This window comes from Ictidomys tridecemlineatus, chromosome 2 (genome assembly GCF_052094955.1).
Source record: "Ictidomys tridecemlineatus isolate mIctTri1 chromosome 2, mIctTri1.hap1, whole genome shotgun sequence".
Taxonomy (NCBI): Eukaryota; Metazoa; Chordata; class Mammalia; order Rodentia; family Sciuridae; genus Ictidomys; species Ictidomys tridecemlineatus.
The window spans coordinates 64,871,660-64,896,439 of record NC_135478.1 but is presented as its reverse complement, the minus strand read 5'-3'; positions in this window follow the sequence as shown (position 1 = coordinate 64,896,439).

The following is a 24,780-nucleotide window of genomic DNA, read 5'->3' as shown; positions in this document are numbered from 1 at the left end:
CACAAAAGGGAAAGTGCTTCTTTCTAGTCCTTGATACCTGACATATAATTAAGGTTCCTTTGTCAACCAGAAGTTGGTTTGCTAGGGCCATTCTCCATTGGGCCCTTGAAGCCTCTCTATTAGTGTGTTTGTGGATCATTTATCAAGTGTGTTTACAGTTTGTAAGATGATATGCCTGCTATGTGGTTGTTTGTTTTAAAAAAGCTCTTTTTATTCAATTTTTCCTCTTAAGTTCCTCCTCAGTAGACACTCACTTTTCTGCAAACTGAGCTCCCCACATTAGAGTAAGTAGAAGAACACTAAAGACCTAGGAATCAGAAGAGGAGCAGAGAGAAAAAGAGACAGAGATAACTCACAAATTCTTGGCATTTTTTTTCAGAAGTCAGCTCTAACAAATATTATTTAATTCATAATTGAGAGTCTCTAAGATTCAGTTTACAAATGCATCTTTGATAAAAGAAAAGAATCAAGAACAAATCAAAAGACAAAAAGAAAATTAAAAAAGGAATAGGAGGGGAAAGGAGGAGGAGGAGGAATAGTAGAAAGAAAATTTAAATCTTTTGTTCATTTCAGAAAAGCCTGATTATCATAGTTTAGCTCCATTATTCTACTGGAATTTCAAATACTCTACGGAGATGTCAAGGATTGGTATACCACAGTGCACTGACCAAACCTAGCCATGGCCTAGTTTTAAATACATGTCTGAGGATGCAGCTACACTCTTTGTCTTCGTGTTTTCTATGGCTGCTTTTCTGCTCCAACATTAGCTGAGTAGTTGCAACAGAGACCTCGGAGCATGCACCTGATCACACTGACTTCTGTGCTGTTTCTTAAAGCTCCAATACCCACTCGCACATGGGGCTTGGTATTGGCCACTGCCTCCAACCTGCAATAACACGGAGTCCCACAGCAGTTTAGACCCTGATAAAATATTGTTGCTTTAGAAGGAACTTTCCTGATGAAGCACCTAAAAGAGAGCTGCCCCATCCCTCTGTGGACTCTAACAGGTCCTGGTTTTTCTTTGTACCACTGACCCCCTCGCCATGTGGAGTCTGTTTTCTATGCAGGGATGGTCTGAAGCCATACTGGAATCTAAGCTTGGAGAAGACTGTCTGGTGGAGGATCTCTGAGGTGCTCCCCAGGGCCCAGAATGCAGCTTGGAACTTTGTAAATACACAAATGGGCAAGGAAAGGACTGAAGATTTTGTCCAGAGCTGCATATCAATATCTAGAAAAGTACATGTCTCAAAATAAAAGGCCCTGAACATACAGAAAGGAAAAATTAAGGAAGGGAGTTGGAGGGAGAGGGGCAGATGGAGGAAAAGAAGACACTGTTGCTTCTCTGAATGCTGGATGTAAACAGAGAGTTTAAGTCAGCTTTTTTGCTGCTGTGACCAAAAGACCTGATAAGAAGAAATAGAGGAGGACAAGTTTACCCGAGGCTCACAGTTTTAGAGTCTCATTGCACAGACAGCTGACTCCGTTGCTAGGACCTGACTGAGGTGAGGCACAGCGTCATGACTGAAGGGAGGGAGGGGGAAAGCAGCTCAGGACATGGAACCAGGAAACAGAAAGAGCTCCACTCTCTGGGGCAAAATATCAACCCCAAAGGCACGTTCCAATGACCCATCTCCTCCAGCCACTCCCTTCCTGCCTACAGTGACCACCCAGTGAATCCATCATTCAAGTGGATTAATGCACGAATTAGGTTAAGATTCTCAGAACCCCATCGTTTCCCCTCTAAACTTTCTTGCATGATCTCACACATGAACTTTGGGGAACACTTCATATGTAAACCCTAACAAGGAGAGAGAATGAAAGACAAAAATGAAATAAGAAGACCAAGATGGCACCCAGAGAGAAACTGATGGCACACAGCACAGGGGAGGGGTAGGTATCACAGACCAGATCTGCCATTTGACCAAGGTCACCTATCCAGGGCACTTGTTGCCATCACACACACACACACGCGCGCGCGCACACACACACACAAACACACACACACACATACACGTCACTGGGTGAGTAACATGCACACAGGGATCTCCAGACACCTCACGTCTCCAGGGCTTCCTTATGAGTAGGTCACAGAGCTGAAGGAGCAAGGTGTTATGTCTTTATGCAGCTTGTTTAATTGATAGTTGATACCCAGACGCTGTCAGGCCCACATGCAAGACCTGAGTTGAAGAAAAGATAACTCACTGCCCAGAAGAGCAGATCATAGCAGAGTTTCAAGAAGCGTGGGCCTAGGGCTGGAGTGTAGCTCACTGGTAGAGGGCCTGTCCAGTGTTCTTCAGGCCCTGGGTTTGATCCCCAGCACTGAAAAGAAAAAGCGTGGTTTGAGATGATTTTGCTCTCTTCCTCCCTGGTCATGAGAGATTGGGCAGGTCTCCAGTTCTCAGAACCAAGGGACCCATCCATAAAATGGGGACAGTGATAATTATATCTACTAGTGGGATTAACATGAGTTTTAAGTGAGTGGGAATTTCCAAAACACACTGCACCAGCATGTTCCCAGTAGCCATCAGTTCTGTCAACCATGATAGCACTGGAAACACCATGGAATGCTGGACACCTGAGGATGGAGCCTGCGCAAGTCACTTCTCCCTCCTCCATGGTGGCCCTGTGACTACAGTGGCTATAACAGTGGGTTCTGTCTCCATGTCCTCCCTCTCTATCAGGCATCGTCCTAAGCCCTTCCTGTGTATTATTTCAGTGAATCTTGGCAAAGCCCCAGGAGGTAGCTGTTATCATCCTCAATGGAGAAATGAGCCAGAGAGATGAATGGACTCCCGAAGATCACATGAGCTTCAAAGGCAGTATTTAAACTCACATGGGTCTGACTTCAGATCCACAAATCTCCAAATCAGTGAACAAACACATCCAAACAAACAATGTATTAATGAAGGAGGAGGAAAGGCACTGAGAGGAGAAGGGTCCTCTATAAATGAGCTGAAAACCTTAATGGCCCCCAGGTGCTCATCCTTGGCTGGATGGTTGTATATCACAATTTGGAATATGGTTTTACCCTGTTAAAAATATTCCCCAGGTCATGTTAGCTTAACCTTCTTTCCAACTCCTTTATTAAGACACAATAAAACACCTGACCCAGATATTAGAAGGCTAAAATGCATCCTTCTGGAGCCTGCTTGGGTACCTCTTTTCCCAGACAGGTTCAGTGCCCACAGTTCCTGACAAAGAGGGAGAGGAATAAAGGAGGGCCCAGCCCAGCCAATGCTCATCAGCAGAAGGTGATTTATTAGGAGAAAAATAAAACAACTGCCTCCCAGAGACAGCCCTTGCAACCGGATCCTCAATTAAGGCTGAACTGTGCAATCTTTGCATTTAAAAGGAATCAATAGCATTGATCGAATCAAATAAGAACAGCCACATATGAACGCGTTAAGATCTGATTGCTGCAAAACACTGTTTTGAAATAAAATATTAAAAAAGTCAGTGTGACTGTCTTGTGGCCAAACATGATGACTGGGCTTCCCGACAGGGAAGATAAAACGTTCTTATTTCATCAAGAAATGGGGTGCAACTGCCTTGAATGAGGTCTGTGCTGAAGATCCTAGCTTGGCACACACCACAGCTGCCAATAATTTGCTGATGGGTTTTATTTAACAGTGAGGATTTGAATGGAATTCTCACCTCTTTTCCTGGAGTTACATACAGCAGTCAATTAAATTAGTACCAAGAACTTAAAAAACACCAAAGCAGTCGGTTTGGGGGGATTTAGGCTACAGGGCTCCAGATCTGGTTTTGCAAGCACTCCTGAGTGTGCGGACAGATGGGCTTGAGAATTGCACTTTCTTCATTAGGAGGAAGTGTAACAGAGACAGGGAGGTCAGCAGAGCTGGAGGTGTCGCTCAAATGTAGCATCCTCATCCCACTAGCACTGAATCTCAGATCCAATAGTTTTATCAGTCTCGGGAAGTTTGGTGTTCAATAATTAAAAGGGGAATCCACCTTCCCAGCCTCAGTATATGTTGAGATATTTAAATATGTGAGTAGCTATAAATTATGCAAAAACAAAAGCATCAATGGCAAGTTGAAAATGTTGCATAAAGATTTGTTTGTTCAAAAAATACAATGGCTATTTTGGAATGTAGTTCAGATGTGGAAAAGCCGACCAAGCCAGGCACCAGAAGCTGCTTGGAAAATATTTATTCTCAAGTCGTGATGACTCTGGCAAACTCGTACCTAAGAGTGAGCCCTTGGGAAGCCTAGAGAAGAAATGATTTTCCACATGAGGCTTTGAGATAGAATTTCAGGTTTATGTTCGTTACGTAGAGGTGTGGGCTTTTGTGTTACTTATACCCTAGTAAAATAACCTGGAGATATTTTCACCCCATTATTAGAGTTTCCATTAAATCTGATGCAGGGAAAAGAGAGAGCTCTTGAAAGAAGAATTGAAGAAAAGCCACAGCCAATTTTCATATCTCTAAATGAAAGTGAAGTAGGATGAAAACTGTAACACTGCAGATAAATCCCGGGATCCTGGCAAATTTATCTCAAGAGCTGAATAGCCAGACTACAAATAAAAACTAAATAAGAGAAATAAAGCTGCAAAGACCAAGAGCTACAGCCCACCTTTGTTTCAATTCCTTTTTTAAAATTCATTTTAAATTCGTGCATTTATTCACAGAGCATCTGGGGAGCACCTACTGTGTGCCAGGTACCATTCAACGTTGAGGAAGCTGCGGTGAACAGAACAGACAGGGTCCCTGAGGTGCTGCAGGGCACACCACACAAAAGCAGCAAGGAGAGCAGGCAGCTCTTAGAGTCGCCAAGGGCTGCAAAGAGCAACTCAGAGCTTCACTAAGGTGCCTCCACCCCAACCCCAGTTGGCTTCATTAGAAAGAGGGCCCTCCTCCCACCCCTCTCCAGGAGTGCAGGAAGGACAGAGTGGGCAGGACTTCAGCCTCTTCTGCAGACAGCAGAGTTGCACATCCACACCTGGCAACACAGAGGCTACAGGTGGTCAGGAATAGCATCAGGAACAAGGTCTGATGCGAGGAGGAAGCAGGTCATCTTGACACTATTGGCACAGGTAGACCAGCTAGAGGTGAGCAGGAAGGGGAGAAGGGGGTGCAAGAGAGGGGGGCAACTGTAAAAGGCCACTGACTAGACCTGACCCCAAGATACAGTCTTCAGCCACCTTCAGAAAGAAGCCCAGCACTCTCCTCCATAGGCTTGGGCAAACGTCATGTTTCCAAGGTCGCACATGCACCCACAAGCCACTCCAAGGGTGAGGTGATTATTATGCAACCTTCTGCAGGTGGGTAGGCCAGAAAGGGCAGTTTTCACATAGCCTCGGCCTGTGACCTCCTGGAGCCGACAAGAGCTGTGGGAAGCACAGAGGCCTGACCAAGTCTTCACACTGCTACAACAAACAGAAGCAAAAATCCTAACCATCCTGCACATTGGGGCCCCTAGCCTCTCCTCTGCCCCTACCCTCCAGGGTGGCCCCCATTTCCTCCTGCCTTTCCTTCGTTGGCAGGATCCCTGATCTCAATGCTCTCTCTGCCTGGCTGTTCTTCTGCCTCTGATGTGGTCCTAATTTAAGCATCGCACCCAAGGACCTAGAAACAGATCACACTGCTCTGCCATTGACTCCTAACTCTGGTAAGGATGCGTCTCAGGCAAAGGGAGCCAAGGGTGGAAAGCAGGAGCACACCCATGTTCATGGTGGAGCAAAGAGGCGAGGAGGGCCATCTTTCCTCATTCTTCTAAAGTAAGAGCTTCAATAATTAAGACAAGATTGAATTATAATTTAACCCCAAATTATTTAACTCCAAATGAGATACAGACATTTTACTTGTCAAAGGCCCAAGACCTAACTAAATGCTGCAGACTTGCTTTGAGGCAGTCCTCATTCTTCAGTGACCAGATCCCATATAAAAATCTTTAAAGTAGTAAAATTTAAAAACCTGGTGTGGCTGTGTTTCTGTAGGGTAGAATGGTGAGCCTCGTGCCACCTTGGACATTCATTGGACAAACATATATTGAACATGTATAATGAACAAAGCCCTGGCTAGGCAAGGAATGGAAGAAGACCATCATGAACATCACCTTCATGAGCCTGTCCCCAGTGTGGGGAAAACACATGAGCAAATAAATTAGAAGTGGGCTGAAAGGTAATTAGCAGTGTGCACTACAGAAAGTCAGGGAGGACTGGGGCTTCCCCCTAGAGGAGATGGACGGGGAGCAGACTTTGGGCCCTAAGAGGAGGAGAGTGTTTCCTAGGAAGAAGCTTGATCTGTCCAAGGACCAAAGGGAAGTCAGCGATGCCAGGGTTAGGGTGCTCATGGAAAGAGAAGCAACTAGTCCTGTGGGCTGAGGGAGGGCTGCAGGGCAGGGCAGGGGCAATGGGAAGCCACGGAGAGCAGCAAAGGGACGAGACAGCCAATCTCAGGCTGCCCTTGACCCATCGCAGGATGAAGGCACCTTCCCTTGGGTCTCACTGAGTTTTTTTCACAGTGAGCTTCAGCCCAAAGGAAAACCAAATGGTTCTACTCATTAAGTAGTTTGGTCCAAACAAATTAGTAACTATTTATGTCCTACAACCCTAGTAGCCATTTGAAGAAAATAATGCACACAACTTGAAATTTGAAAGTAATAGCTTTATTTTAAGTGACCACATTGCTTGCTCATGGGCTGTCTGTGCCTATTGGGAACCCCACACCATCTCAAGCCTTGGAATCAGATTGAACCTGCTGTCCTCATTTCCTGTGACATGTTCTTTTGTGCACAATACTCCTTTCTTATCTCAGAAACTGCCAAAACCCCAGCTCCACAAAGATGTGATGTTCTAGAAAGAAAGGTAGCACAACCTGAGGTTGAAACCATGATCTAACTCAGGCTGGTAATTTTCTTGGTGACAACCTTTAAAACATGCTGCAAATTCCCCTGAGAGTTCTCTGCAGGGACCTTCAGTGTTGTGGCAAGTTTGGGAACCTTGGCTACAGGATGTTATTGTAGAATATCCTCAGGACCTTGGAGAGGTCAGTGAAGTTAAGTGACTTCATTCAATGACTTTCTAAGATGTGTCTAAGGGAAAGAACTTGGCCCAAGTTCTTGGACTTTTAATGAATAAAATCATAGCCAACATTTGTCTTGGCCCTTCCTGACTCACGAGCTATCACCCCCCGCTAAGAGGCCCCCCTGGCATTCAGTTCCAGAAAAGAACGCAATGGTGAGTTATTGATGTCTTGGACAGCACTGAGCTCCCGCACTTGGATTGGACTGAGAGTTTCTTTGACCACCACCTTAGGTTCCATTAGAGTGGCCCTGGTTGCCCCACTAGCGAGTGGACGATGGAGTCAGAATGTAAGCAAGATTTCAGTGCTCCATTTCAGACTTCCCAGATTCTTGCCAGGTCCTATATTTTTTTCAACCTAAAAAAAAGTAGAATTCAGCCATGTTAAGATAATGAAATTGATTTGACTTGTGAGCCTTCACCTGCAATGATTGGCAGTTATGGAAATGACCAGACAAATGTTATGCAAATCTCAGTCAAGTAGCCTCTTCTGAAATGAATGGGTGACTATGTAGATTGTATAATTTTTACTGAGAATGAATTTGAGATACTTAAGATGCTTCATGACTCAAAAACTCTGGGAAGAAGAGAGATCATGAGAACTACTGTCTTTATATTGTAAAGGCCAAACATGAACTCTTTATTCGGCCCTGAAAACCAGCTTCTGTGTTCAGTGATGTTGAATCCACTGCAATGGAGACATGCAATGGAGACAGAGTGTTGAAGCTGAGAGTTAAAGTGAGACCTGTCTGCCCAGGGCCCTTATTCTGGACCACTCATCCAATACCACTTTTCCCAGTTGTTTATGTATGTTCTGGTTCCTGAAAAGGTTGGATTTGAATAAAAATGTTAGGATCTGTGGACCTGGGAAGAAGCAAGGACTGATTCTTACTTCTTTCTATGGTTGGTCTTGAATGTGTGTTTCTGTCCCACACATTTGGGTGACTTGATCCCTTATAGGCTATAAACTCTGGAGAACAGAGGACACTACAGACCCTCGATACCCAATGGCCAAGACAGTTGAGCAGCACTCCTGTCCTGTTACATTTCCTAGCTTCTGGAAGATTCCATAACCTCTATTCCAGGCTGAAGAGTGAAAAGTGCACTGGACCAAGAATAAGACCTGGATTCTAGTCTTGGTTCTGGAGTTTTGAAGGCCAGAGGCTTAACCTGACCACAGCATATTCACTTGTGAAAGGAGTAGTGATGTCACCAGACAAGCACCCTCTCAAACCTGAGTAAAAAAAAATTCTTTCCACTAATCAGTTTTCTGTTTCAGACAAAGAAATACCAACCTGAAACAATAACAGAATTCATTTAGATAAAGGCAAAGTACAGACTCTATGCATGGTTCAGGCTAATCTCAGAAGATACCAGGTTATATTTTATAAGGATGGGTGTGTTATAGCTGTTTTGTTGTAGGTTTTATTTTTCCTTCCAGCCAAAAGCAACAGTGAGGGCAATGACATGAAAGAATAAAGGCTTATGCATTTCAGGAAGGGTCTCCTATTTCTAGCACAATGAGAATGTTTGAAGCTTGAAGATGGATGACAGGAGTCAGGACCAGAAGAAGAAAGAGGCTGGGTCCATTCTGCGAAGGTTGTTGAATGCTAGGTGATGGAGTTTGAATTCCAACTGATGGGCACTGGGGAAATATTCACTATGTTTAAAGCAGTGAGTGATACAATGATGATTTTGGATAGGTAAAAATGTCGCCAAAGCTAAAAGATGAAAATAGGAGGAGAAGTTTGGAAATGAGGATTCTGGTTAGGTGGCCACTGCCACAGATGGAATGAGTGGCATGACTGCCCAGACCATGAAGAAAGAACTGGAAATAAAAGGATGGGAATAAAGGGATGGATTCATTCATTTCTCTGTACAAATAATGTTCAGCAGGGCCTCCTCACATTGACCCACTTTTTCTTCTATTCTTGTATTTGAGGAAGAGTTGGCCAAAACCAAGCAAAGGAGCAGTGGGGGAAGTCCCAGTGTTTCCCTCCATGACGGGCACTGATGGAAGAGCAAAGCTGCCCTGCGTGCCACCTCTTTGCCCAGTGCTGTTAGCAGTGCCACGCTCGTAAACTCACTATTCCTTACGATGACTCTGTGACAGATTCACTAGCACTAGTGCTCTCCTGCAGATGAGAGGCATGAGAGGTTGAGTAGCTGGTCCAGGTCCTACATTGAGCACAAAGGAAAGCTGGGTTGACACTAGTTTCACGCCTGCTATCTCATGCGTTGTTTTCTTTTAGCATCATGTCAGGTTTTCATCACTGTGACCAAAATACCTGACAAGAACAACTTAAAAGGAAAACAGTTTATTTTGGCTCATGGCTTCAGAAACCTCAGTCCATGATTGGCTGACTCCTTGTTCTAGGCCTGAGGGGAAGTAGAACATTATGGCGGAGGGCATGGTAGAGGAAAGCTGTTCAGCTCATGGCAGCCAGGAAGCAGAGAGAGCAAGAGGAGCTGGGGACAAGATATAGTCCCAGAAGGCCTCAGTGACCTACTTCCTCCAGCCATGCCCACCTGCCTGCAGTGACCACCCAGTCGTCCCTTCAAATTATTAATCCATCGAAAGGAGTGATCTGCTGATAAGGTCCCTAATCACTGTCTAAAAGTCCACTTCTGAACCCTGCTGAATGGAGATACTGCTTCCAAGACAGAAGCTATTCAGGGAATATCCCTAGACCTAAGAAATAACAAATATGTAATAGTCGTACATATTTATGGGTGGAGCATGATATTTCAACACATTTACAATATGTACTGATCAAACCAAGATGATTAGTATTTCCATCTTCCATTACCGAATCTCTCTCTACTCTCCCCATCCTCTACCCTTCCTACATTCTAATAAATACTATTCTATTGTCTTTTGCTTTGAGATCAACTATATATGTAACATTTTTCTTTGGATCCATCACCTAAGTTGATACCATATCTTGGCTACTGTGAATAGTGCTGCAATAAACATAGGGTGTAGGTATCTCTTTGATATGCTGATTTGATTTCCTGTGGATATATACTCTGTAGTGGAAGAGTTGTATTATATGGTGGTTCTACTTTTAGATTTTGATTAACCTCCGCACTGCTCTCCCCAGTGGCTGGACAAACCTACATTCTCACCAGTGGTGTCCAAGAGTCCCCTTCTATCCAAATCATTGTCAGCATTTGCTATTTTTTTTTTTGCTTTTCTTTTACAAGTCATTCTTACTTGCATGAGATGATCTTACTGTGGTTTTGAGCTGTCTTTCCTTGATGTTTGTGAAGTTGAGTGGTTTTGCACACCTGGTGGCCATTGTGTATCTTCTTTGAGGAAGTGTCCATTTAGAACTTTCTCTCTTGGCCTCACCCTACAGTGTCTCTTGCTGCAATCACAGGATACAATGTGTGACATTCATCTTCAAGGGGAAGTGGGCCATTTTTAAGGTAGAATATTCTTTTTAAAGTGCTGTGCAGTCAATATGATTTTCCTTTGGGGATTATTTGTAGTAAACTGTGAACTACATGGTCTGTGTTCGGCTGAGACTCATCTAGTCCTAGCAGGACGGCTACAAGGAGTGAAAATGGAGATCATTTGTGATGCCTCGCCCCACTCACTCTGTTTCCCCTGGGAGATGATTGACCAAGCACTGTGACCTTGAAGGCAGTGCACTCCAACAATCCTCTGCACAAGACAGCCCAGCCTTTCACGCATATTAGCCTCTCCGGTGCAGAGGGCAGGCTTTTCCTCCCAACCTCAGCTCTTCTGATGCCTATTATTCTCCACATCCTTGAAGCCATGCTCTCTATAATTCAGCTGATGGCCAGGTTCTCATAATGGTCAGGATGGTTGTTTGCTCTTCTTAAAATGCGTAATACTGGCACATCCCAGTGGATGTAATAAACAAGAGCAGGTGAAAGGAGTAGATGAGACGTGATTGATTCCACCACTGGCTCTGGTGCCTTTGTGCAAAGATGTGTGTGCTGGTCTCAGAATCCTCATTTTGTCTACACCACAAGTTATCTTATCAAGACGCAGAGTGAGATATTGGGGCATCTTTTCTGATGCTGCTGGACTTTTTGCCCAGGTTTGTAGATTGCTAAATCTGATCCCACTCTGGTGTTTTAATGATAATAAACATAATTTTCTGCCTTTCTTGCCATTTAAAATCTGAGTTAACTCATTGGGCTTGACCATATTTTGCCTTCGTCTCCTCCCAACAAGCTGTGAGTTTGACTTTCTCATTCGAAACCTATTTATCGATCTCCTATTATGCACAGCTTGTACAGGACACTGGGAATCTGTCCCTGAGTGAAGTAGATGCTTATACTGCCCTTTATGGAGCCTGCAGACTCAGTGGTAAAGACAGACACAAGGAAGGGGACATAAATCACTGTGTAAGTAAGTCTGTGGCATGCCCCACTTAGTGGGCTTCTATGGCTTTTGCAACTCCAGCATCTGGGTTCTCTGCTCCTCCCTTTTCTTCTTCTTTGTGGTAAACCCATCTCGCCGACAGTTAGATGATGCAGCTTGGTGGCTCCACCACCCTGCCCAGCCTCTAAGAATGCACAAATGTCCCAGGCATTGCCATCAACCTCAGATTCATTTTGAGAGGAGCAGGTGACATATTTATCCAGTGACAAGACTTTTGTGGGAGTTATTTGTGCAGAAATGAGGTACTAAATGTCTCCCTGGAAACGGAGCCAACCTGAAAATGACGAACAGCCGAGAAGAAGGCAGGCTGCACACGTGTTCTAGACGGGGTCTTTGTGGCACTTGAACCCAGCCGGGCCTTTCACCGTCTGCCTTTAGTCTTCTCATTTACGTGCGTCAATAAGCCTCCTTTCCCCTTCAGTCAACTGGACTGGGTTGCTTTCACTTTCAAAAAAATAATTAAATGCAGCCACACTGGGAAAGGGCAGGGTGGCCGAAGCAATGCCACACAAGCGTTGGTGGCTTCCCTGGTGGTGCTGAGCCACATCTTAATGGAGGTGAGCAAGCTGAGGCTGGGAGACAGGAGGCCAGAACCCAGTTTCACAGGGCGGGGCTCTGCCAGGCGCCTCCACCCACCTGCTAAGCTCTCCTGCGTGTGTGGGGTCTGAGGAAGAGAAGGGAAATGTGACTGCGCTCCAGGTGCTTCCTCCCTCGCAGGACAACGGGGCACCCATACAAGTTATTTGTTTTAATTTATTTATTCTAATTTATTATATATAACATCAGAATGCACTTCAATTCATAGTACACATGTGGAGCACAATTTTCCATGCCTCTGGTTGTACACAAAGTGGAGTCACACCATTCGTGTCTTCATACATGTACTTGGGGTAATGATGTTCATCTCATTCCACCGTCTTTTCTACTCCCATGCTCCCTCCCTTCCCCTCACTCCACTTCGCCTATCTAAAGTTCCTCCATCCCTTGCATGCTCCCCGCTATCACCATTATGGATCAGCATCCTCCTATCAGAGAAAACATTCAGCATTTAGTTTTTTGAGATTGGCTTACTTCACTTAGCATGATATTCTCCAACTCTTTTTAGTTTGAATCCATCCCATTTATTGATTCTTGATTTTATTTCTTGCACTATAGAAGTATTATTAAGGAAGTTGGTGCCTAATCTGACATGATGGAGATTTGGGCCTACTTAGTCTTTTATTAGGCACAGAGTCTCTGGTTTAATTCCTAGGTCCTTGATCTACTCTGAGTTGAATTTTGTGCATGGGAGAGGTAAAGGCTAAATTTCATTTTGTTGCATATGAATTTCCAGTTTTCCCAGCACCATTTTTTGAAGAGGCTACCTTTTCACCAATATATGTTTTTGGAGCCTTTGTCTAATATAAGACAACTGTAATTATGTGGGTTTGTCTCTGTGGCCTCTATTCTGTTCCATTAGTCTATTTTGGTGTCAATACCACCATGCATGTTTTTTCATGGCAATGCTGAGGTGAAGGAGGACAAGTCAAATCACATAGGCATCTTTAAGACTTCACATGCATTATGAATGCAAATATTTTATTAACCAAAACAAATCACATACTCCGACCTGAGGTCCAGGGGCAAGAAAATGTGTTCTGTCTCTTTGGATAAGAGACTGCAATGTTGCACGAGAAAGCATGAATTCAGGGTAAAGAAGGACCAGGAACAGTTTTTCATTTGATCCTGGTTCTTTCCAATTGACTCCAAGCTCAGAGAAGTCAGACACATAGTCCAGATGTATAATATTTAGTTTCCTGCGAAGACAAGTGACGCTTCATAGAAACAGATAAGTTTGTGAATGAGTTTGCTCATCAGCAATTATCCCACTAAACAAAATCTTGATCTAACACTGACTGAACCAGTTTCTAAACTGTGTCTTCTGGAATATCTTTGGCATACCATTTTCTAGTCTTCTCCCTCAAATTCTGTAGCAAATCCCTTGCACAGAATGCAACTGCACGGAAGTTTTGGAGGGCTCCCTTCATTATGTGTTGCCCAAAGGTAAGTCAGAGTTATGTTCAGGGCTCTGGCAGAGGGCATCCTGGTCACAGGAACAAGGGAAGTGAATTCCATGAGGAGACCATCTACAAAGCTGTGGGCGGGCTTCTCAGAAGGACCACGGGTCGTGAAGCCCCAGGTTCAGCAGAGTAGGTAGGGCTGGGCCACCTGAAGATGGAAGGGAAATATGTGGAAAGCATTTACAGAACCCACCTGATGCCCTGGCTGTGGGAGAGGGGCTGCCAGACACGAGCCATGGGCGGAGATGGAGGAGAAGGAAGCAGGGATGATCCTCAGCCCACAGTTCTTTCTCCTCCTCATCTCCTACAGATGCCTCTTTCAGGTGAACTCAACTAGAAACTAAAATTTAGGTGGATTCTGGGTAATGTATTCTCTGTAAGACGTGCTCTAGGGCACGGAGCAAAGGGGAAGGGTGGGGAGTGAGTCTTCCTGGCATCACCTATGGAGAGTGTCCAGGTCAGGAGTAACTCTGAGCAGTTACAGCTACTGCTCTTTAATTTATCTGTACATGATCCATATGCGTGGTCCAGAGTGACAGTCACCAAATATCCCTGGATCCCTCCCTTATGAACACTAGATGGGATTTCACTGTCCTGTCTCCTGGTGTCAATGGGACCATGGGTTTAGTTCTAGCCAATGAGCATGAATAGGGATAATCTGAGACAATTTGTAGGCAATTACTTATAGGTTCAGTTAAGACCTTCCAAAGCTCCCTTTACCCCATCTTAGTCACCAGCCATGTTCCAGACATTGGCTACCCTACAAAGGCCCAAGTGATGACCGTAGGCATCTCACCCAAACATCCCTCAAAGGATACATAGACCAAGCAAGAAATAAATTGCTAGCGTTTAAGCCACTGAGATATTTAAGGTTGTCTTGTTATGACAGCATGCTGAAATTATACTAACTTACATAACCCTGTCTGGAACCCCACTTGCCTAGTTATTGGACAGAGAAAGCACTCTTGGAAATTTACATTTGTCATTGACCCAAATGAGATACAGTGAGAACCTCCCCCATGTGAGGCACTGTGCCACAGGACACAAAGATGAGATGAGCTAACACTCCTCCTCCAGATACTCTGCTTGTCAAGCTAATTTCCTAAAGGATAAGCATATGAAGTACTTGTGTTGTGGTGGGGAGACTCTAAGGCAGGCCCCTTTGATCCCAGCCTTCTGAAACTCATACCATTATGTGATCCCTGCCTTACAGGGCAGGAAAGACCTGTGGGTTATTTTGCTGTATAAGATGGTGAAGCCCTCTTTGGGTAGAAACTACCTCCTCTGCTGCTTTGATGGAGGTCATTTTTAGAAAGACCCATGTGCCAGGTAACTAAGGGCAGCCTAGGAGCTTAGGGTGCCCTCCTTCTGACAGGCAGCAACAAACTGAACTCTGCCAGTGATCATACAAGCCTGAAAGGGGGTCATTCCTTAGCCAAGACTGCAGATAAAAACCCAGGCCTGGCTAGCAACTTGATCACTTTTTTTTGCAGAGGATCTGTGGAGTTGGTACCAGTAGAAAGCATTGGATAATAACTGTTGCTTTAAGCTGCTCATTGTGTTTCTTTTAAACTGCAAAGATTGTGGTAATTTGTTAGATGGCAATTGACAACCAACACAATTATCAGCAGCAATGATAGGTGCACCATCGCCTTAAATCCTCACAACCAGCCCATGAGATAGGCACCAGTATTTTCTTAATCATTTTATAGATAAGGAAGGGACTGAGGCAGAGATTTATTCTACCTACCCAATGACATACAATCAGTAAATGGCAAAGTCAAAATGCAAATACAGGCTGACTCCAGATTCCCTCTTCTCATCTGTTCTTGATAAATTTGCCCATTCTGCCCTTTTGATCTTGTCATCAAAGGGGCTTCAGTGGCTTCCTCTCTGCTAAGAGCAATGACTTCCAACACCTGTGAAGTCTCAATGTGTTACAAATTCAAACAGCTACATTTCTGTAGCACTTACTCTACTCTGAGCATGTAACACATAATATTTCATCTTACCCAACAACCCTATGATGTTGTTCTTGTCAGCTTATGACCAAGAGACCTGACAAGAACAATTAAAGGAAGAAAAGTCTATTTGGCTCAGTTTCAGAGGTCTTAATCCATAGACAGCCAGCTTCAGAGCTCTGGGCCCAAAGTGAGGCTAGGTGTCATGGTGGAAGGGTGCAGCAGAGGACAGGAGCTTGGGACATGACAGTCAGGAGGCAGACAGAGAATTTTGCTCACCAGTGACAAAATAAAAACCCCAAAGGCACGCCCCCAGTGACCTACCTCTTCCAGCCACACCCTAGCTGCCTACAGTTACTGCCAAGCTAACTCATTTCTGGGAATTAATGTCATTGATTGTGTGACACCTCACATCACCTAATCATTTCCCCTTTGAATCTCTTACATTGTCTCACACATGCTCTTTGGGGTGATAACACATATCCAAACCGTACCAGACATGTTCTCCCCCATTTGAAAGAGGAGGACATGGGGACACGGTTGGACTACATAATGTGCCAAAGGAGGTGAAGAGGGGAATTGAGTTAGGAAGCAGACCCAGCCAACCTGGCCCCTGAGATAACGTGTGTCTATATGATTCCCTTCATCTACATTGTAACTGAAGGCTCAAAGTTTGAGAACGATGGATTTGTTCATAGTGAACCAAATGGGATCTACCACTATGAACATGTCATTCTCATTTGTTTCTAGTAGTGCTCTCTCAAATGGGAGCAAAAGGACTGGAATGACATCGGGTTGTGCAGAAGGCAAGGTCGACCCACAGAGATGGGCTGTGTATATGAAGACCATCCATCAGATGTGTCAAAACAGAAGACATTTGTAACCACTGACCCAGGGATTAAATCTCATGTTTCTCAGAATTTCATTCAAGGCCCTCCCTGGCTCAGATACAACCTTTAACCCTTGCAATTCTGTCTCACGGAATCCACATTCCAGCCACGTTGAAATTCTTATATACACCCCAGACTGCCTCTGCGCACAACAACTGCTTCCGCTTCTCTTTATCACACTTTCAAATACTGCCTATCATTCAAGGGCCACTTGACATCCTACCTGCACACAGTAGCTTCCCTTTCCTTTCCTCAAGACCCTTGCCTTGAACATATATCTGGAGAGCAAGGCCACTCTTCTCTACTATCCCATCTCATTTGCATAGTCCTAAGATGTGACATCCTCTGCCTTGTATCAGAGTTACCCACACATCAGTGATGATCACAATGGCGATGGCAGGCACACCAGAAATACTAGCTTTTTTCTAGTATTTCTGGTGTGCCACATCAGGCACAGTGCCAAGTGATCTTGTGCATCTTCACTGAAAGATGTGATGGGTGATGCTATTATCGCCCATCTGGCAGGCAGCCCTCCAGCTCAAAGGATGCTTGAAACAGAAAAAAAGATAACTTTTCCCCAAAGTTCACTGTTCAACAGAATTTCAGAATCTTCACCCCTAGAGCATCACTCCCAGTCTTTGCACATCAAAGGTACAGAAAAAAAGATTCTTTCATTTACAGCCTGGACTGACCCTTCCCCGAGGGAAAGGGGAGCTGGTTAGGATGCTGTGGGAGTCAGCCTGACCTCTCTTCTCTCATATCTCTAAGAGTTCAAGCATAGACTCCAGTCAAGAGTGAACGTGTGTTCTTATTTTTCACTCCGACAATGCTATTTGTGAGAATTGAACCTCAACATCTTGCAGGAACCTTGAGCTCTTCCATCCTGAACTAGGGAACATTTATGCTCTTCAGATACAAAGCTGATACTAAATGATGGAAATCATTACAGCTGCCCTATTGGGAGATGAATACTTTATAAGTATTTTTTAAAACACTTTCAAGCAAAGAGTGCCCGGCTAATAAATGGCTATGGGCTCTTGACTACCAAAATGTTACAGATGGGACAGAATTATATGATAAAGTGAGCAAAACTTCCCCAAAGGAAACTGCCATTCACTTCTTATGATCCCTTCCACAGAAGAAAAATAAGAACACAAATAAGATCCAATATTTGGGGAGTGTCTATTAAGACTCACCACCATACCAAAGGCTGGTATTCTCACCTAGGTGGATGTTAAGTGATTAAGTTTTAAATTTTAAATGATTAAAACTTTATTTAATCTCACAGTTAACCTAACGAGCTAGATGTTCATTATATCCACTGTATATGAGGAAAAGTATTTTGTCTGAGGTCAGAGAAAAAAAACACATGGAAGAGATGGGATTTGAACCCCGCAGATCCATAGGTTAAGCCTGTGACCTCCTGGGGTATTGAAATGAGCAGCCGGAGGGGTGAAGCAGCAACTAAAATGTATGTTCAGCCTCTTAGCAACTCACACAGGGTAGAAAGAGTCAAAGGGCCAAGGAGAATCCCATCACCTTTTTCAAAAAACTAAATACTAAAAGAACTCTTATTTAGACAATAACATTGAAAATGTCTAGACATTAACAAGTAAGATTCTTGTTAACCATACCATTATTGTCTTCAAGTATTTTAAGGGAATCAAGAGAATGAGTGTAGGCAAGGCAGGTTTAGCTTCAAAATATCCAAGTGCACGACCTTGGCTGGGGAGGACGTAGGTGAGGGGGTGGTGGTGAAGAGGGAATTCTACTAGAGCTGGGTGGTTGTGCCCAGGGTCCACAGGACTCTATTATTTTTGTAGGAATTTAATATTTTTTTCAAAATAAACAATTCCCTTTAAATAAAAATTCCCTTTATTTCCACAGAAATGAAAAGTAAATCCCCCTCCTCCCACCCCAAATCTGTTCCCTTTCTCTCTTCCCCAACCACTTTTCATTTTCCTTAGCACTGGTGCAGAAATTCTCCATGTCTCTGCTGAAGAAGGTTCTCCCCTTGCCTTCTCTACAGAACCCCTGTGCCTTCCCCAGCCCTGTATGCACCACCCCGGCTCCCACCCCCCTTACCATCCGTCACCTCATTTTATTTCCTTCAAGCACTTAGCAAACTTTATGCTTGCTGGCACAATGATTTGCCAAGGTTTTCAAATCGAAGTAAAATTCACGTAACATAAAATTAACACTCTAACCTGCATGCCCCAGTGACATCTGGCTCTAAACCCACCACTTTGAAACATTCTCACCACCCCAAAAGGAAGCCGCACACCTTTGAAACAGGCTTCTCTTTTTCTCTCCCCAAGCCCTGACCATTTTGTAGCAGGACTTATACTGGATTTACATGGGTGGGTTAAAATCTGTATGTGCTAGCTAGACTCTCACAACGGAGGAGGAGCTCTGGTTATACTAAGGAAGAGCCTATGTCAAATGTAAGAATTCTTTTCTAAAATCAGATATTGCACTGAAGCTATTCAACTGTTTTAATCCTCTACCCTCACCTCCGATGCTTTGGTCAATTCTGCCATTAATTTGTACAGATGTTTCCAATTTCTGTGTGTTACTTTTCATGTGCTCATACTGCAGAGAGTAATTTAGATGGGCAGTTTGCACAAGCAGTAACTGTTACACCATGTCACAGAGCTAGCTGTTTAGCAATTACAGATGTTTGTGCAGTAAACAAATCCAGCTTGCTTTTCAGGTTAGTTTAAGAGAGAAGAATATGTCCACACAGAGCAAGTCAGCTATGGGGCATTTCCTTCTTGGGGGGCACGGACACTTGGAGTTTTCCTTGTGAATGGAGAAGCTGTGAGTAGTGACTTCTGGGTACATTTGAACTGTTCTTTATGGAGGTAAAGATATTTGCCTATTTTTTTAGGGCTGAGTATTTATTTTCATATACTCATATAGAGTAAAATAGAGAAACTGAACTATTTGCTTTTCTAAAAGTTTACTAGTAATAAGTGGTTATGTTTCTTTCTGTGAGTTGTTCATATTTGTCTACCTAAAAGCAGAAGTCTGTAATTTTCCAAATACAAAATAAAATTCCCTAAATAAGCCACAGGATAAGTGAGGTTTACAGTGGGTCATATGTCTTCTATATCCCTGTCTCTCATTGAAAAAAAAATTTAAAGGGGAGAGCCGAGGTCTATAAAGTATTTCTCTTTATGTCTTTTTCTGTTGACTTTAAATTATAATATTTTCAAAATTACCCCCCAAAAGGAAAATACCACAGCAAAAAAGAAACATGTTCTTCTAACATTATTTCAAGAGTAAGACAACTTCTTGAAAGGTTTTTAAATGGCGTCTGTTGCTTGCCTAGAAGGAAGACAAAGGCAGATCTATGAGGGGAGTCTCAGTAGGACAGAGAGAGAGAGAGAATTTTAACATTTATTTATTTTTTCTTAGTTCTCGGCGGACACAACATCTTTGTTGGTATGTGGTGCTGCTGAGGATCGAACCCGGGCCGCACGCATGCTAGGCGAGCGCGCTACTGCTTGAGCCACATCCCCAGCCCTCTCAGTAGGGATTGACTAAAATAAAAATAAGTTCTTCTGCCGTGGCTTGAGAGGATTTTCCTAGGGAAAGAGATCTGAAATTTGCTGATCTTATTGCTGATGTCATCATTCTGAGTTCTGAGAAGTAGAACTCAGAATTAGGTATTTGTGTGCAAAATTAAGAGGGTGACTTCATTGGAGAAATGAGAGGGAACATGATGGGTAGCAAGTTGTGACCTGTGGAAAATTCTCAGCAGTAGTGCTACCCTACCTCACTTTTTTTAGCCCCTAAGACTGCAAGGGGCTTCTTGAACCCTTTGCTTGTTTGTTTCTCAGAAATTGTAATAACTGTTACTTATCCCATGACAAGAATTCTTTGTAATAATTAGAAAAATAATAAAAACTCAAAGTTGAAGAAATAAGTAGAAAATTTCCATAGTCTTCTTATTGAGGAACTATAGTTAACATTTTATATTTATCCTTCTAGATTTTTTCCCCTGAGCCTGACTATGCATGCAGTGCACACCTGTCACTCTTCATACACTAATGGGTTATTGTAAATATTGCCTGTTTTTAAAATCTTAGCACATTATGGGCCCTCTTTTTCTGTCATATAGTCACATGGTATCTTCAGGGTCTCCATTCAATGTAGAGATACAACACCATTTATTGAACCAATCCCTAAATGATAATGACCTAGGTTGCTTCCACATATTAAAAGCTTTTTTTTTTTATTTAAAATTTTTTCCTTTTTGGGAGATTGGGGTTGTGGCTCAGTGGGTGAGTGGTTGCCTAGTACATGTGAGGAACTGAGTTGATCTTCAGCACTACATAAAATAAATAAATAAAATTATAAAAAATTATCCTTTAAAATTCTTTTTCCCCTTTTTATTTTGAGACAGGATCTCACTAAGCTGCTTAAGGCCTTTCTGAGGTGCTGAGTCTGGCCTCAAACTTGGGATCCTTCTGCCCCAGCCTCCTGAGTTGCTGAAATTACAAGCATGTACCACTGTGCCCAGCTCACACGTTAAATATTAAAAACATCATTCTTGTATGTGTATCATTGTTCCTTCCCTGAGTATTCCCTTAAGCTGAATTTTTATTTATTTAGTTGTTTTTATCATGTGGTGCTAAGGATCAAATTCAATGCCTCACACATGCTAGACACTCTACCACTGAGCTCCAGCCCCAGCCCTTAAGCTGAATTTTTAACGAGGAATTTCCAGGTTAAAGGCTGACTTAATTTTGGTTGGTTTCTTTTTTGTTTAAAATAACCCAAGTATATGGTAAAAGAAAAAAATACCAACAGAATAAAAACAAGATTCTCTTAATCCTATATACTCACTTTTACTTCCCAGTGGCAATCCCCATTCAAGCTTTCTAGGTATTCCTATAGAAATGTGTAATTGTTTAATTTTAAATTACATAATTTAAAATTTACAGTCTTAAACATTTTTAAGCATCCAGTTTAGTGCAGCCATCATCACCATTCATCTCCAGAACTTTTTGATCTTGCAAAACTGAAACTCTGTACCCATTCAACAGTAAGTCCCCAGAGGACCCCCGCCACTGCCCCTGGCAACTACCATTCTATGTTTTGTGTCTGAATTCGAGTATGTGGAATCATACAGATTTGTGTTTTCATGGCTGGCTTATTTCATGATTGTTCATGTTGTAGCTTGTGTCAGAATTTCTTTTCTTTCTAAGTAGTATGGATAGACCACATTTTGTTGGACCATTCATCTGTCAATTGATATTTGAGTTGTTTTCCCCTTTTGCCTATTGTGTGTAATGCTGCAATGAACATTGACATACCAATGCTTGTTCTTGCTTTCAATTCTTTTAGGTATATCTCCAGAATTGGAATGGTTGGATCATACAATAATTCTAATTTTAATTTTTTGAGGAAACTTCATAGTTTGTACCATATTCCCATCAGCAATGCACAAGTGTTCTAATTTCTCTACATCCTCACCAGTACTTGCTATTTTCTGTTTGAAAGTAGCTATCCTAATGGATGTGAAGTAGCATCTTATTAAGGTTAGAATTGGCGTTTAATGTGTGTTCATGTTGCCTAGCACTAAGGGAGAAGGATATCATTCTTTTCATCTTAGAATGAAGAGTTAGGGAAAAGATATTCTCTCTGAGGATCACCATTAACCAGTTGCATAATCCCACAAGATTGCAAATTACTTAAAGGAAGAACTAGGTTCCCATTTTCCACAGTCCCTGAAGAAAAACTAAGTGGAGTGTCCAGGTGGTTGGTTGATTTCCTGCTTTTCCCATAACCTTGTCCCCTTACTTGAATCTGTAGTTGGAAGTTTTATGGAGAATAGATTCAAAATAGTTCTTTTGAGAAAAGATGGATTTCTCCTTGATGCTATTGTTAATTTGAAGTGATAGTACTTGATTGATTTTATGGAGTGGGGAAGGCTAGTTTTATGATTGGTTTTCTCTTGTCACCTTCTACTCTGGAATTGCTTGGGGACAGGAAATGAAAGTTCTTCCTTTTATAAGTTATTTGCTGAGTTGTTTGATTAATATTCTTCAGTAGGAAATACAGAATTTTCTGTAAGTATTTAATTGTCCCTCTTTTTCTCTTTCCTAATACTAATAATTATTTCACAATATTTATATCCTGGAATTTGCAGATGTTTTTGGTTTCTGAAATTCAAGGTTTTATAAATTCCCAAGTGGCCATTAAAATGATCATGCCTTTGTACTTAACTTGTCTTTTTCTCTCTGATATTTTCACTAGTTGTAAAATGATATTCTGGCCAACTGGGTTTCAGTGGGATGGAATGAATTTAATGCTATATGAAAACTGGCAACTTTAAAACAAGCTATCTAGAGGCATGGTGGTGTGTCTTTTCTCACATTTAAAGAATGTGGATTGCAGAGCTCAATCAGTCAGCAACTTCTTTGGTACTTCTCTGTGGCATTGCAGACCATTTAATTGGTACAAGATGACAAACTTATTTCCAACTCAGACTCTTAATTTTGGAGGCCAGATCCTCAAATAAATATATACCCATAAATGCTGTAGAAACAAATTAAAACACAAGCATAATGAGCCCTTCTTTTACCTCTAATAGTTATTTCTGTCTTTTAAAACGTGGGCTATAAAATGAACAATTCACAATTAAGAGCATATCAGAATAACCTTAATAGGCACTTCTTCATCAAAAAGCCATCCGACAAATGGCCTTATTATTCAGAAGTGTCAGCTCAATTAAACTTATCCTTGAACTTTTAGGGATCCAATAGTCAGGGTTTGGAAAAGGGGAAGCAGAAAATTGAGGTCTGTCTCACATAGAAGTTGTATTTCTGTTTTGCTCATTTAAAATAAAGAAGTTAGAAGTGGTAAAGATGGATTTATTGCCTAATTTTCTTTTTCTTCTTTTACTAGCTAAGCATTTTCACCCGCCAGTGATTTCAATATGTTTTGCTCCATTTGTTTTGGTAGCATCTGCACTGTCATTCCTTTTATTTTGACTTCTTAGTTCAGGTGTTCATTTTCTCTTTCCACTAGAGGCAGCTTTTCTAAAATTTTGTGGGTACCTTTTCTAGACTCTAATAGTTAGTGAAGTAATAATATCAAACCTGTCAACATTTTAGACCCTAGAACAGTCCACATTTATCCTCTTGATACAGTGCTTGGCACTATCTAGTTACTATACTCGGAGAGCTGGATGTTATACAGGTCTGTGTGTCTAAATTTCTTTCCTTCCAGCCCTAATGCCCCGCTCTACATTTAAGCATTTTTAGAAGCAGTGAAAGTGGACTACTTACTTAAAATTTAGATTCCTGTTTTTTTTTTTTTTTTTGAGGTGCTAGGGATTGAACCCAGGGCATTCTACCACTGAGCTACATCCCCAGCCCTTTACTTTTTCTTTTGAGATGGGGTCTTATGAAGTCACTCAGGCTGGGCTGGAACTTATGGTCCTCCTGCCTCAGCCTCCTTAGTCACTGGGGTTACAGGTGTGCACCACTGCTCCCAACTAGAATCCTGTTTTTTTCAAGTGATAGGAATATAGATACTGTTGTGTCACAAAGAGAGAGAGAGCTGGATCAGAGCAGGATTGCTGAATTTCCAAGTAATAAAAAAATGGATCTGTGAAACCATAAAGCAATACTTTTATCTAGCCCAACTCTATATGAAATGAAAGTTCTAATGGTAGTTGATTTTCTTGATGTGAAATTGAATGGCTAGAAAGAAGCAAAGATATTCTAGGAGGTAATGACACAAGGCAGTGAATGAAGATGGTCAAGAAACTGGAAATCAGGAGTTGTGGAGAAAAAGTGATCATTGCAGCAAAGAGAGATGATCAAACAGAGGCCCTGAGGAAATGAAGAATTAAACAGGGTTTGATGGGGTGACTGTTTTCTAGTCCCAGGGATGACTGCAAAAAAAGGAGAGCTCTAGTTAACTTGAGGCATGGTGACATAGGTGGGAATAAGGGAGAAATAGTCAGTACTGAGGGCTGATAATTCTTAATTGTCCTATGGGGACCAGGATATGAAAATCTTCTATGGAAAATCCCTGTCAATTTGGGGAGATGACCAATCTGAACTCATCTATCTGAAATGGATGAAATATAATAACTCAGGAGTAACGAAGGCTTTATTTACTACAAAAGCACCATTCCTTCTTTTTGTCCTCCTTTGTCACATCTTCCATGAATCTGCATTGTGTTTTTCCTGCATGCAGCCTATAGCAAGTCTTTGTGGAAAGCACAAAGAGGGATTGCTGCTTTCTGGAGTCTAAAAATGGAGAACATTGAAATGAACATTCTCTATTGTAATAGAAAAAGACAAGGAATTTAAGACAAGAAAATGTGTCAATTGGGATATTTTACTGAGTACGATGTCTTGCCTTCTTCCCTAAATAAACC